Source organism: Silene latifolia, chromosome 11 (genome assembly GCF_048544455.1).
Source record: "Silene latifolia isolate original U9 population chromosome 11, ASM4854445v1, whole genome shotgun sequence".
In the NCBI taxonomy this organism is placed as follows: domain Eukaryota; kingdom Viridiplantae; phylum Streptophyta; class Magnoliopsida; order Caryophyllales; family Caryophyllaceae; genus Silene; species Silene latifolia.
In genome coordinates this window covers 151,413,425-151,423,818 of record NC_133536.1, presented here as the reverse complement: position 1 = coordinate 151,423,818, position 10,394 = coordinate 151,413,425, and positions in this window count along the sequence as shown.

Sequence of the window (10,394 nt, the reverse complement as noted above, 5' to 3'; positions counted from 1 at the left end):
GTGCACCTCTTACATTATGATGCTCAGTTTATTCATATGCAAGTGTGTGATAAGACTTCTACAATGAATTTCTTCTATACAGTGATTTATGCTTTCAATGGAATAAGTGAGAGGGAATCTTTGTGGGAAAATCTAAGAAGGTTGAAACCTCAGTGCACTGAACCTTGGATTCTAGGAGGTGATTTTAATTGTGTTCTACAGGCTGAGGAGAGATTAGGTGGTACTTATAGTTTGGCAGAGGCTGCACCATTTCAGCAATGTTTAGGGGACTGTGGAATCATGGATATGCAGGCCTCGGGAGCATTTTATACCTGGAATAATAAACAGCCACCAAGCACTCGAGTCTACAGCAGGTTGGACAGGGCCCTGATAAATGAAGCATGGGTGACCAATATCCCGGATGTGTATGCTAATTTTCTCCCAGAAGGTCATTATGATCACTCTCCTTGTGTGATTGGTATGGCAGACAGAGGACGTGCAAGGAACAGACCCTTTAAGTACTTTAATATGTGGAGTTTATCTCCCAATTTTTATGGATGTGTTGCCAATATCTGGAAGCTGCCCATGGAGGGTACTAAGATGTATAGGGTTTGTCAGAAACTGAAGATCCTCAAAACTGAGCTTAGGCAGATTAATAGGACATGTTATTCTGATATTGAAAATAAAGCCTTATTAGCTGAAACAAAGTTATTCCATACTCAACAAATGCTTATTGATAATCCGGGGGACGGGAATCGATGGCCCGGGGAATATGAAGAGCACAAGGCCTCTATTTATCTTCAGAGAGCTAAATATGAGTTTCTCAAACAGAAAGCCAAAGCGCATTGGTTAACTGAAGGGGATATAAACTCTGCTTATTTTCATGGAGTGATAAAGGCGAGGAGGAATAAAAACTTTATACAGAAAATAAAGGATCACAGGGGTGAGTTGCACACAGATGAGGGAGGAATTCAGGATGCCTTTTTAACCTACTATCAAGTTTTACTTGGTTCTAGTTCCCCTACAATCAGAGTGAAGGACACCATTGTTCAAAGAGGTAATAAATGTTCTGAAATGCATAAGCAGGTTTTATTATCTCCTATCACTCAGGATGAGATCAAGGACATTATGTTCAATATCCCCAATGATAAAGCTCCTGGTCCAGATGGTTACTCTAGTAAGTTTTATAAAGATTCTTGGGAAATTGTTGGAGGGGAGGTAACGGCTGCTGTATTGGATTTCTTTGAATCAGGGGCCCTCCTGAAGCAGATTAATGCAACAATGGTAACTTTAATCCCTAAAGTAGAGAGACCTGACACTGTTCTTCAATTTAGACCTATAGCCTGCTGTAATGTGATTTATAAATGCATTTCAAAGGTGCTTTGCAACAGGTTGGCAGCCATTTTGCCTGAGTTAGTGTCTCAAAACCAAGGAGGATTTGTTCAGGGGAGAAGCATTATGGATAATATCTTGATTTGTCAGGATATTATTAGACTTTATGAGAGGAAAGCTAGTTCTCCTAGGTGCTTGTTCAAGATGGACCTTCAGAAGGCTTATGATACAGTGGAGTGGAGCTTTTTAGAATAGATGTTAAGGGCTATGGATTTTCCTTCTCAATTCATCCATTGGATTATGCAATGTGTCACAACAACAAGCTATTCCCTTAATCTCAATGGGAATATGTTTGGTTATTTTAAGGGACAAAGGGGACTGAGACAAGGAGATCCACTATCGCCATTACTCTTCACTATTTGCATGGAGTATTTATCTCGATTGCTTAGGTATTCTACTGACAATCCTGAGTTTCACTTCCATCCTCTATGTAAACCTATGAAACTGTCCCACCTTATGTTCGCGGATGATCTTTTCTTTGTTGATAAGGGTGATCTTTGCATCTATGATGACTTTGCTTAGATCTTTGTCAACTTTTTCCAAGACAACAGGGCTTAACATGAGCAAGGGAAAGTCAAATGCTTATTTTAATGGGGTCCAGCTGGTGCAGGGGAAATCCTTCAAATCTCGGGGAATGGTAGAGGGCGGTTGCCTTTCGGGTACCTAGGGGTCCCCATTAAAACTACTAGATTAAGTGCTCTTGACTGCAAGCCCTTAATTGATAAAGTGGTGGCCAAAATAAGGGGTGCAGGGGCAAGAAAACTATCCTACGCAGGAAGACCGGTCTGGTAAAGGCTGTCCTAAAAACACTTCACAACTCTTTGGGCTACTATGTTTATCTTACCTAGTGGAGTCATAACTCGAATTGGATCAATTTGCAGGAATTTTCTTTGGGACGGAGGGGTGGACTTCATTAGATCCCCCTTAGTGTCTTGGGAAAAAGCCTGTAAACCAACATCTGAAGGAGGTTTGGGGCTCAAGAATGAGGTGGTCTGGAATAGGGCAGCAATAGGGAAGCTCGTATGGTGGATTGCTACTAAATCTGACCACCTGTGGGTCAGATGGGTTAACCATATCTACATAAAAGGGCAAAACTGGGAGACGTATAATCCCCCTACCAACTCAAGGTGGTATTGGAGGAAGATTTGTAGGGTCAAGACGCTATTCAGTGAGGCTTATGAACAAGATTTATGGGTTGATCAGCATCACAAAGGATACACCATTGCTAAAGGATATGAATTCTTAAGGGACAAAGGTCAGGAGGTGTCATGGCAAGGACTGGTTTGGAACAAATGGTCCATCCCAAAACACAGTTTCTTTGCTTGGGTTTATCATCACAACAACTTGAACACGATGGAAAAATTATATAGATTGAATATAAGTGAAGAGGATACCTGTTTGATCTGCAGAGAAGGCACAAAATCGAGGGATCATTTATTCTTCAGCTGTCCTTACAGTAGGAGGGTGGTTACGAAGGTAGGAGAGTGGCTTGGTATCCAGATTCCGTCCTATGATCTTCTTGCCTGGAGAATAGCTGCTACGGGATCCAAGCTCAGGGAAGGCGTGGTTAACGCAGTCATTAATGCATGCCTCTACCACCTTTGGCAACAACGAAATCAGAGTAGGATTGATCTGACTCTGAATCATCCGTGCACAGTAGCGAGCCGAATAAGAGAGGAGATGCAGAATAGAGTTATGGCAATCATCAAATACCCGATAAAGGAGAAGGATAGGAGCTTTGTTAGTCGGATTGAGAGAAGAGGAAGGAGCTCAGGAAGGAATGCCGATGGAAATGAGGATTAGGGGAGATGATAGGGTTGGATGTCATCTGATTTGTTTGTAAGGATAAGATTAGATATCCGGTTTCCCATCCGGATTTGTTGTCTTGTGAGTTAGTTGGGCTTTCACACGGCCCAAATATAGCTCGTGTATGGTTACGATCTTTTTTTATTAATATACTTACCTTTACCAAAAAAAAAAAAAAAAAAAATAATGGTAATTACACAATGATGTATATATAAAAGTAGAGGGTGGAGTGGATAGGGATATGTGTTGTCGACATACGGTTGGTTCGTGTTTAGACAAGATTCCTAATTGAAATGTGACAATCTAATGTTACACGGAATTTAAGACGGAAATTATTATTATTACTGTCCGACTAAAATACGTATTTTTATATAAATGAGCTTTTATATATTACTTTTATAAAACTCGTGTTTGAAATAAAATTAATCAAATTGAATAATTAAAAAAATATAAAATAAAGTAATCAAACGGTTTAATAAATTTTAAATGTCAAAATGGGAAATTCGCGGGTGTTACATAGTGATCGGCGGTGGCCCATGTACGCGTAACGCGTGGCCCATGTCCACAATTTGGCGACTCCACTGGGGAAAACTTGGACACTTGTGTCTTTGTGATCCTTAGAGGTGAAACTCGAACGAGGTCGTGGTTAAATTGCATTAATTGATATTACGGTCATAAGTCGGGTTCCTTGTCTGGGCCAACAACCTAACCTTTATCAACCAATTGTCTCGTCCCGTCGGCGTGAGTTTTCTCATCCCCGCGTTTCGAATCTTGATTGAGTCAAGCATACCATTGACGTTACACATTTCTGTTTCGTCAAAGAAGCTTTCATCACCTTCGAGCACAAGGCTAGGGCACCCTCCTTACACATTTTGTTTGGATTGGTATCCCTCTCGAAAATCGGGATTCGATTGCTTGGTGTGTAACCCACCCTTTTAAGCCAAAACCCATGTCAGCAGTATGCATAATATAATGAACTATGAGTGCTTATGTGTTTTGTGATCATAAGTCCTTTTGTGTCATTTTCAAACTTTCAAAAACACCCTTTTTACACCGTTATAATGGCCATTTCAAACCTCGGTCTTTCGCCGACCGTTGGAAACCTTTTTAGGCTGTCGTGATGACGATTTTCAAACCCGGTTTTTACAACCGTTTCAAAACACCTTTTTATGCCGTTATAATGGCCATTTCAAAATCCGGTTTTTATAACCATTTAAAATGTACCTTTTCATGCCGTTGTAATGACGATTTCAAACTCGGTTTTCACAAACCATTTTAAAATACCCTTTTTATGCTGTTATAATGGCCATTTCAAAACCCAGTTTTTATAACCATTTCAAATACACCTTTTCATGCCGTGGTAATGACGTTTTCAAACCTTGGTTTTCACAAACCATTTCAAAATACACTTTTACGCCGTCGTAATAGCCGTTTCACACCTCGGTCTGTCGCCAACCGTTACATTATGAAAGGGCCCTTTTACGCCGTCGTAATGACGAATTCTACCCTCGAATTTTCAAAATTCGAAATCAGTTTTCAAACAAAACTTTTTTCAAACCGTCGTAATGACGATTTCAACCCGTGCAACTATCCAAATTTCAAATCTCGTTTTCGAAATCAAATTTGGCTTTTCTAAGCCATCGTAATGACGATTTCAATTCTCAGAATTTTTGATTTGCATACCGTCTTTCAAAGGTTAAAACGGTTTTCAAACCCGTTGTAATGACGAATTCAATCCTCACAATTTCCAATTTCAAATCTTTGAAAACAAATTTAATCGTTTTCAAATTTCAATTCAAATTTCAAATAATTTGAAAAAAATTTAACCGTTTTCAAATTTCAATTCAAAATCAGATCTTTGAAAACAAATTTAACCGTTTTCAAAATTTAATTGAAAATCAAACCTTTTGAAAACAAATTTAAATGTTTTCAGATCCCAAACCAAAACTCAATCATTCGAAAACAAATATAACTTTTTTCAAGTTTCAATTCAAAATCAAATCTTTGAAAACAAACTTAACCGTTTTCAAATTTTCAACCCAATTTCAAATCGTTTGCAAACAAATTTAACCGTTTTCAAATTCTCCAATTTCAAACTCTTTGAAAAAAAATTTAGCCGTTTTCATGGCCATTGTGATGACGATTTCAAATTCTTCAATTCTCGATTTTCAAATCCGTGATTCGGAATTTAAAAAACCGTCTTCGGAAACAACACTTTGTTTTTAGAGCCGCCGCAATTTCAACTCAAACCGTCTTTTGAAAACAAACTTAAGACAACCCTTTCAACTGGACGGCCTTTTGAAGATCCCTACTCTTCGAAAGCCGTCCATAAAATGATAAATGAATCTGTTTGGAAGTTTCTATTTTCGAAAATTTCAGTCCACGATTCCGATTTAGCCTCGAGTCGATTTCAAGTCAAGTCGTCTAGATAACGTCGAGTCTCCGCCGAAGTTAGTACCTACCTTCTGGTCTAGGTAGTGTCGCCTTATTGTCGAGGCATCTTTAATTGCATTAGCAGAGTCAAAACCTATCGGGTATTAAACCCGTCTTTCCCCTACATTACGGGTCAAAGGTCAAGTTTGTGTACATGTCTTGTCCAACAGCGTCAAGCCAGTAACGCACATCCAAATCCCATCAGAAGTCGTCTGTCTAGGCATCACTATGCCAAAGTTGAAACACAAGAGGTCATTCACGATCTTTACTGAACTTATAACCTAGTCACACCGTCGCGTCTTCACGACATAACTGCCTTTTATACATATGTGTCGCACTTGCCCTTGTTTGTGCAATACCTTGCCAAGACAAGTTATAACGCCTATCGTTATGTCAATTAGGAATCCCTTGGGTGCCATCAATCACCAACCAGAAACTCAAGAAGTCGATTAGTCCGCATCCGCCATGACTTCCGCCGAAACCAACAACATGGTCCTTCGACTCCTAGCTACCTTGGAAAACTTGAGCACTCGTCTCTCCCAAGTTGAGGACAAAATGATAACCGAGAATTTTCTCTCTTCTGATATTGAGCAAAGGGTTAAGCTCCTTCAAAGCCGGCTACTTGCCACCGACAAAACCAACCCTACTTGGAAGGCTACCAAAACCACTGAAGCCAATTCTTTAGGTGCTCCACCAACCAAAACCAGACGACCTCATAGGTCCTTCCCTGATTTGGGTATGCGTTATGCCACAGCCTTGGAAAGGCTAATCTCCCAAGAAAAGCTCAAACCGATTGGTCCAACTCCAGCCCCTCTACCAAGCAAGCGAGGACATAGATGGGACGGAAAACTATTTTGCCAATATCACCAAGGTCGCGAACATGACACTGAAATGTGTCTCCCCCTAAAAGGCGCCATCCTTGATATGATCGAAAAGGGCGAATTACCATTACCTCCCTCGGCAAACGATAAGAACAATCATCCTGAAAACCCTATTGGACACAGTCAATAATTTTCCGTAGACTGCTATCATCTCATCTCTACTGACGATGAGAAAATTCATGCAATTGACGAAGATGGCCTACAAAGCGCTATAATGATGCTCTCCGTCTTTATCAAGAACATATTCTCAAAGCTGCAAGTGGCTATCGATGACTTGAACACTCGAGTAGATAATTTGGAGAAAAGGATGGGTAATACCGAAAATGAACCTGACCATCAAGGAGAAAACCAACCCTTGGTTCACTAACCAACAACTATTCAAAATGAGGAATCATCTAATGGTTCGGAAACCCATGAACCCACCAATAACGAACATGAAATTGCCTCACCAAATACTCTTTCAAAATACCACGCAATTTTCCCAAAACTTTCCATTGACAATGACCAAATCCTTTTTCCACCCAGGATTGACAAAAGCAAAAACAAAACTCACATAAACATCCCAAAAAACGCCAATGTTGGAACCATGGGAAAACATAGAAGGGTATTCACAGATCTGGGAATAGCATACGACACCGCTTTGGAGATACTTGCTTCAGAAGGGATGCTGAAACCCATTGGTCTGACTCTGGACCCACCTAAACACAGGAGAAACCGATTCTGGGATGGTAATGCTTATTGCAAATACCATCAAGGCAAGGGCCATGACACCGAAGCCTGCTTCAAACTCAAGCATGCCATTTAAGATATGATTAAGGTTGGCAAAATCATAATTGCACCTCTCAGTCAAGACAATCCTCCTGGATGTCTCGAGTCAAACAACAAGGTTGAACGTTCTCAAAGGACATTCACCAACCTCAACACAACCTATGCCGCAGCTCTTCAAAAGCTTATGACTCAAGGTAAGCTACAACCAATCGGGCCCACTCCGGACCCATCTGAAAGCAGGAAAACCCGTTTCTGGGACGGCAGTGCCTAATGCCAATATCATGAAGGAAAAGGTCATCAAATTGAAACATGCTTCAAACTAAAACATGCTATTCAAAATATGATCGACAACCATGAACTGATAGCTTCATCCCTAGGCCAACCAAGGGATGAAGACAACCCTAATGAACATCTCTTTCTGCAAGAAGATGAAAGCCTCATGGACTATTATCCTTATATCGTCCCAAACAACGAAAGTGAAGTGCTCAAGTGGGTCAATGCTCAAGATTAGACATTCAAGCCGTTGGATGCTGCGAAGGAGACCTTCGAGGAGGAAAGTGATGATTAGGAGCCAGCATCTACGATTGAGTCCGAGTCTTAGGCTTTCTCACATTTATCCTAGTGTCTGTCCTTTTATTCCTAAGTGACAAACTGGGGGCTATCCCCATGAGTCACACGTATTCATCGAGTCTGTGCTAACATTTTATTTATCTAAATAAAAGCACAATTTCCAACTATCATATATTCTCCCCTTTAGCATTTCCCGTTGACAACGAGAATTGATTTGAGAATTGATTTAAAAAAAACAACATGTTCGAATTCAATGTGAGTACACTCGAGTGACGTTCTGTACCGAGTAAACAGAGGACTCGAAACTCCGTGTCCATTCTCTTTACCTATTCCATGTCTGGCAACATAAACCTTTCATTAGTACCCAATTTCGAACGAGCTTTTTTTCAAAGGGATTCTATGACGAACCCAGATAATAAACCAATAACATCTCCTTGTTCATGATCAATGACGGAAGGCAAGCCCATTCGCCACAAAAACATCCCATCACAAAGAATCGACCTCTCACCAACGGGTACATCCCCGTCTACACCTTTACCTTCCCCGAACGACGGACGGCAAAGAACCAATACATCCAAGCCAAAACAAAGCCAAAGTCAGAGCCAAAGCGAAAGCCAAGGCTAGAGCCAAAACAAAAAATGAAATAACGAAATTCAAATTCGTTATTTCCCACAATTTCAAATGACGGAAATAAAAACCGTCATCTTCAAATCAAAAACAAAATAATGAAATTCAAATTCGCTATTTCCACAAATTTCAAACGACGGAATTAAAAACCGTCACTTTCTCAATACAAACACAAAATAGTGAAATTCAAATTCGCTATTTCCACAAATTTCAAACAACGGAATTAAAAACCCTTATTTTCTCAATACAAACACAAAATAGTAAAATTCAAATTCTCTATTTCCACAAATTTCAAACAATGGAATTAAAAACCGTCATTCTCAAATCACAAACACAAAATAGCGAAACTCAAATTCGCTATTTTCACAAATTTCAAACGACAGAATTAAAAACTGTTATTCTCAACTCACAAACACAAAATAGTGAAATTCAAATTCTCTATTTCCACAAATTTCAAAGAACGGAATTAAAAACCGTCATTTTCTCAATACAAACACAAAATAGCGAAATTCAAATTCGCTATTTTCACAAAATTTAAACGACGGAATCAAAAACCGTCATTCTCAAATCACAAACACAAAATAGCCAAATTCAAATTCGCTATTTTCACACATTTCAAACGACGGAATTAAAAACCGTCATTCTCAAATCACAAACACAAAATAGTGAAATTCAAAATCGCTATTTTTCACAAATTTCAAACGACGGAATTAAAAACCGTCATTCTCAAATCACAAACACAAAATAGTGAAATTAAAAATCGCTATTTTTTCCCCAATTTCAAACGACGGAATTAAAAACCGTCATTCTCAAATCACAAACACGAAATAGTGAAATTCAAATTCGTTATTTTCCCCACAATTTCAAATGACGGAATTAAAAACCGTTACTCTTCAAAAAAAATGAAATAACGGAAATCAAAATCTATTTTTTTTCTCACAATTCCAAACGACGGAAATAAAAACCGTCCTTTTCAAACAAAAAACAAAATAGCGAAATTCAAATTCGTTATTTTCCCACAATTTCAAATGACGAAATTAACAACCGTCACTTTTCAAGAAAACGAAATAACAGAATTCAAATTCGTTATCTTCGCAAAGACTCAAACGACGGAATTAAAAACCGTCGCTTTTGAAACCTCAACCAACACTGCTTCCCCCTAAGTCCTTCTAGAGACTACCATAAGGAGACCTACCTAGGCTTTTGAGGATTCCCCTCAAGCTCGTAATATCACACCTTAACCTTTAAGGTCCAGACATGGGAATATGATCCCGCATTATATACCAACCATTTCGTGCTCAGGCCACATCAAGCCTGAGACCCCATTCTGCACCACATTACAAGCCATAACCAATCTGCCTAAACACCACAAATACAAGCTCCAGATTTTTATCTATCAAACAAACCTCTTATTACCAGGCTCCACATTCCATAATGCCGAAGCCACTTTCACCCTGACCCAGATACGGAGTTTTCAAAAAAGACATCGCTCCCTGGAACCGGACATGCCCATTTCATTGTTAGAGTCCACTTCTTAGTGTGCTCACGTAACAAGAAACATTTTCACGAACTATGCCTCTTCGATTCATGATCAAGAGGTATTTCTCTCCAATCAAATTTCATGTCACCAAACGGAATTCACCGTCGTGACCCTCAGCTCCTGATTTTTATCTGGTAAACAAACCTATTATCACCAAGCTCCACATTCCATAATGTCGAAGCCAGTTTCACCCTGACCCAGATATGAAGTCCTCGAATGCTTTGCTACCGAGAACAGGACATACCTAGTCTACTCTTAGGGTCCACTTTTAATTGTGCTCACATGGTAAGGAACATTTTCACAAATTACACCTCTTCGATTCATGATCAAAGAGGGATTCTCTCAAATCAATTTTCGAGTCACCAAGTAAGGTCCTAACAACTCGCTTAGGCAAACAC